Source organism: Aulonocara stuartgranti (assembly GCF_965226115.1).
Source record: "Aulonocara stuartgranti genome assembly, chromosome: 23".
Taxonomy (NCBI): Eukaryota; Metazoa; Chordata; class Actinopteri; order Cichliformes; family Cichlidae; genus Aulonocara; species Aulonocara stuartgranti.
The window spans coordinates 48,049,129-48,054,798 of record NC_138958.1 but is presented as its reverse complement, the minus strand read 5'-3'; the positions used below and the strand labels follow the sequence as shown (position 1 = coordinate 48,054,798).

At 49.3% G+C, this 5,670-nt stretch overlaps 1 protein-coding gene across 1 annotated transcript in view; it reads right to left on the bottom strand.

Moving 5' to 3' along the window:
* Nucleotides 1-5,670, bottom strand: part of LOC309701484 (NACHT, LRR and PYD domains-containing protein 12-like) — a 1,104,110-nt gene that overhangs the window by 53,313 nt on the left and 1,045,127 nt on the right. The window lies entirely within an intron of this gene.

The window sequence follows — 5,670 nt, the reverse complement described above, 5'->3', positions numbered from 1 at the left end:
GGAGGATCAACACTTTCACTTTCACTGCTCCTCCCTAAACACAGAGGATGCTGGGACTTGTAGTTTTTACCTTGTGTGATATTTATGGCTGTGACACTAAATCACAGCATGTAAACTTCCTGCAAACATGTCACAGGCGATAAAAGTTTCACATTAAAGGTGAAGTTATTTTTCTGTCTCATGTTCAATAAACAGTGAGCTGGGAAAACTGAAGAACAGACTTCAGACGTTCCCTGCAGAGTTTCTGCTGCTCGGTCGTCTGCATGTTGCTGAGACTGAGCTGATGATGAAGCTGTGATGGGTTTATGGCACGTTTGGTTCTGGAGAAGAGTTTTACTGCCGGTGCAGGTGAAATGATCAGAGGTTACAGCCTCTGGTTAAAGTGGAGGCAGCGATCAGGACGGCTGAGCAGCAGAGGTCTCGAGGGTCCTAAAGTGTAAAAGCATCAGTGTTAGTAACACAAAGATCACAGAATGGGATCATCCACACAACACTAACATCTAAATCCACGGCAGGAACTCTTCCAGTGTCCTGAAAAATCTGTGTGCACGATGCTGAGATTAAAATCTGTCTGCTCATCTTAATGCAATATTGTGAAGTTACAATTCTTTTCTGTAAAAAGAATTTTCATTTTTGTATATAAATAAATGTTGATGTTGTGCTTTGGGATCGTGTGCTTCAATTTGACTTGTAATGTGCCAAATGACTGCAACAGGCGGCTTAAGGCGATGCCATCCAGAGTAAGGATCGTGTTAGCCACAGTGTTTCTAAGATTTTTACGCCCCGTTACAATAACCTCAGTTCTATCTGAACTTAGAAGCAGAAAATTAAAGCTCATTATGTGTCTAAGACATCCCGGCAGTTTAACCAATAAAAGCGGGTATCATATGCATAGCAGTGAAAATGTATGCTATGTCTTCTAAAGCATGTATAATGTAAACAGAACTGGTCTTTGCACAGAAGCCTGTGGAGCTTCATAATTAACCTCAGTGTGTGAAGAGGACTCTCCATTTAATAATAGCTGTAATAAAATGTTCTGGCCAACGGTGTTAAACGCTGCACTTGGGTCTAGCAGGGAAGATTTCAACTTTTCAATATGAATGAAGGCTGAAAACTGATTAGATTAATGTCTGATGATCTTTTCTGTGCTTCTTCAAGTTTGTAACACCGAACATATTAAAGGATGATATAAGGTTCACAGGAAGAGTTTAATTAGACACACATTTACTATTTTCTTTATACTCTTTCTTTCTTGACATGTTTAATATGCTTACTATCAGAGGAGAAAATGAACCTTGTGTAGTTTAAAAACTTTTTATTTAATCAAACTGTAATGTTGTTGAACTCTGACGGACGTGTCTTTTAATCTTGTCAACAAATCCTTAATCACCTAAATGTGCCATTTATCATCTTGTAAAATGTTCCCTCTGCTTCTGTTGCACATCTCCCCCGACACTCTCTGCTTCACCAGCCCTGTGCAGCTGGTCCAATCGCTGCGTCCTTAAACTGGTGTGTTTAAATCTCTTTACCTCTGTTGTGAACTTCACACAAAGTTTGTGGTAACAAAATCAAACTGAGGAGGATCTGGTTTGAAAAACACACACTCGCGAGACAAAATAAAAACAGACTGCTCAAAGCAAAAGCAGAGCCCTCACAGCTGGTACCACAAAACACAGTGACAACGTGCGTATCAGATACCCTCAGTGCCAAAAGCATAAATATGAAAAAATGGGATCACCAAGAATATCCTAAAAATGGCATTGAGGGGGTGTTACAGTGAAATAAAATGAAACATTTTCATCTGAAAATGTTTCATTTTAGTAAAAACAATTCTCTGTAGTTTGATACTGTCGTTACAGACAAAGCGGATGTTTAAAGCCTTTGGACGCACATTTGAAATGCACTCATTCTCCTTATCAGCTGGAAACATTAAAGCCGTAAAATGACACACCCGCGTGTAACAAACCATTTGTTGGGGGTTGTGGATTTGACACCTCAGCATTGTGAAAGTGGGGAAACATGCTTCTGGCTGAGCATAAGATTTCTGCTTACAACTTAGAATCTCAGTTCTAAATGTAATTCTGATGTTTTTTTAAGTAGGGCTAATGTATTATTTGACTTCTAAGGCACACACACACACACACACACACACACACACACACACACACACACACACACACACACACACACACAAGAACAACAACAACAACAACACAGAGAAGAAGAAGAGGGGGTCGTTTTACTACACATCAGAAAAACGCAATCATTCATCTTCCAACTGTATCTTTCTGTTCTGGATTAAGAATCATTGGTTGTTTACTGATCTGTACTTTGGGAGTCATACTGTTGTGATACTGGGGAGAAAAGGGTAAGGTTTGATAGACTAAACCATTACACACAAAAGTTGAAAAACCTAAAGAGTGTGTGAGACTGCTAGCTGTGTCGTTCAGCAATAAACTCATCTATAAATGTGTTAGTAAAGAGTGACTTGTACTTCTGTCCCATTAAGCAACGGTTTAACAAATTTCACTGCAAACTATAAAAGTCATCTGGATTTAAATAGAGTGTGCCGGGTGGCGGCAATAGGGACATGGAATGTCACCTCTCTGGTGGGGAAGGAGCCTGAGTTAGTGCGTGAGGTTGAGAGGTACCGGCTAGATATAGTCGGGCTCACCTCTGCACATGGCTTGGGCTCTGGAACCAGTCTCCTGGAGAGGGGCTGGACTCTGTCTCAGTCTGGAGTTGCCCCTGGTGAGAGGCGGCGGGCTGGGGTGGGTATTCTAATATCCCCTCGGCTTGCTGCCGGTACGTTGGGGTTTTTCCCGGTGGACGAGAGGGTTTGTTCCCTGCGCCTTAGGGTCGGGGAACGGGTCCTGACTGTCATCTGCGCTTATGCGCCGAGTGGCAGTTCAGAGTACCCAGCCTTCTTAGAGTCCCTGGGGGGGGGGGGGGGGGTGCTGGAGGGTACTCCACCTGGAGACTCTGTTGTCCTGCTGGGAGACTTCAATGCTCACGTGGGTAACGACAGCGAGACCTGGAGGGGCGTGATTGGGAGGGACGGCCTCCCTGATCTGAACCCGAGCGGTGCTTTGTTATTGGACTTCTGTGCTAATCACAGTTTGGCCATAACGAACACCCTGTTCGAACATAAGAGTGTCCATAAGTGCACGTGGCACCAGGACGCTCTAGGCCGTAGGTCGATGATCGATTTTGTAATCGTATCAGCAGATCTGCGACCATATGTTCTGGACACTCGGGTAAAGAGAGGGGCTGAGCTGTCAACTGATCACCACCTGGTGGTGAGTTGGACCAGGTGGCGGGGGAGGACTCTGGACAGACCTGGTGCACCTAAACGCGTAGTGAGGGTGTGCTGGGAACGTCTAGCAGAGGCCCCAGTCCGCGAGATCTTCAACGCACACCTCCGGCAGAGCTTCAACAGCATTCCGAGGGAGACTGGGGACATTGAGTCCGAATGGACCATGTTCAGCGTCTCCATTGCCGAAGCTGCTGCGGCCGCAAGGTGGTTGGTGCCTGCCGCGGTGGTAATCCCCGAACCAAATGGTGGACACCAGAGGTGAAGGGAGCCACCAGGCTGAAGAAGGAGTCCTATCGGGCTTGGTTAGCCTGTGGGACTCCGGAGGCAGCTGACATGTATCGACAGGCCAAGCGGAATGCGGCTCGGGCAGTGGCTGAAGCAAAAACTCGGGTGTGGGAGGAGTTCGGAGAGGCCATGGAAAAAGACTTTCGGACTGCCTCGAAGAGATTCTGGCAAACCGTCAGGCGTCTCAGGAGGGGAAAGCGGTGCTCTACCTGCACTGTGTATAGTGCTGGCGGAGCGCTACTGACGTCGACTGAGAAAATTGTCAGGCGGTGGAAGGAATACTTCGAGGACCTCCTTAATCCTACTGACACGTCTTCCGAGGAGGAAGCAGAGTCTGGGGATGAGGGGAATGACCCGCCAATTTCCGGGGGCGAGGTCACTGAGGCAGTTAAACAACTCCTTGGTGGCAGAGCCCCTGGTGTTGATGAGGTCCGCCCCGAGTTCCTGAAGGCTCTGGACGTTGTAGGGCTGTCCTGGTTGACACGCCTCTGCAATGTTGCGTGGAGATCAGGGGCAGTACCTGTGGACTGGCAGACCGGGGTGGTGGTCCCCATCTTTAAGAAGGGGGACCGGAGGGTGTGTTCCAACTACAGGGGGATCACACTCCTCAGCCTCCCTGGGAAAGTCTATGCCAGGGTGCTGGAAAGGAGAGTTCGTCCGCTAGTCGAACCTCGGATACAGGAGGAACAATGCGGTTTTCGTCCTGGTCGCGGAACACTGGACCAGCTCTTTATCCTCTCCAGGATACTTGAGGGTGCATGGGAGTTTGCCCAACCAGTCTACATGTGTTTTGTGGACTTGGAGAAGGCATTCGACCGTGTCCCTCGGGGTGTCCTGTGGGAGGTGTTGCGGGAGTATGGGGTGTCTGGCCCATTGCTACGGGCCATTCGATCCCTATACAACCGTTGCAAGAGCTTGGTTCGCATTGCCGGCAATAAGTCGGACTCGTTCCCGGTGGGTGATGGGCTCCGCCAGGGCTGCCCTTTGTCTCCAGTTCTGTTCATAATTTTTATGGACAGGATTTCTAGGCGCAGCCAAGTGGCGGAGGGCTTTCGCTTTGGTGGCCTCAGAATCTCATCTCTGATTTTTGGGGATGATGTGGTTCTGTTGGCTTCATCGGGTGAGGGCCTCCAGCTCGCACTGGAACGGTTCGCAGCCGAGTGTGAAGCAGCGGGAATGAGGATCAGCACCTCCAAATCTGAGGCCATGGTTCTCAGCCGGAAAAGGGTGGAGTGCCCACTCCGGGTCGGGGATGAGTTCCTGCCCCAAGTGGAGGAGTTCAAGTATCTCGGGGTCTTGTTCGCGAGTGATGGGAGAAGGGAGCCGGAGATCGACAGACGGATTGGGGCTGCGGCTGCAGTAATGCGGACGCTGCACCGGTCCGTCGTGGTGAAGAGGGAGCTGAGTGTAAAAGCGAAGCTCTCAATTTACCGGTCGATCTACGTCCCTACCCTCACCTATGGCCACGAGCTGTGGGTAGTGACCGAAAGAACGAGATCGCGGATACAAGCGGCAGAAATGAGCTTCCTCCGAAGGGTGGCTGGCCTCTCCCTTAGAGATAGGGTGAGAAGTTCGGCCATCCGGGAGGGGCTCAGAGTAGAGCAGCTGCTGCTCCACATCGAAAGGAGCCAGCTGAGGTGGTTCGGGCATCTGACAAGGATGCCCCCTGGGCGCCTCCTGGGTGAGGTGTTCCAGGCATGTCCCACCGGGAGGAGGCCCCGGGGCAGACCCAGGACACGCTGGAGAGATTATATCTCTCGGCTGGCCTGGGAACGCCTTGGTGTTCCCCCGGATAAGCTGGAGGAGGTGGCTGGGGAGAGGGAGGTCTGGGCCTCTTTGCTTAGGCTGCTGCCCCCGCGACCTGGCCCCGGATAAAGCGGATGAAGATGGATGGATGGATGGATGGATGGATGGATTTAAATAGAACATAGTAGTGCAGGAAACACTAGTATAAGGTGTCTATGGAACAAATCTCCTTCAGCGTTCAAAATGACCAAAGTGAGGCCTACAGGCGTTTCTCTCAGTTGGTTGTGTTCAGGGAAAAAGCAGCTAAATACACTGAGACTGCT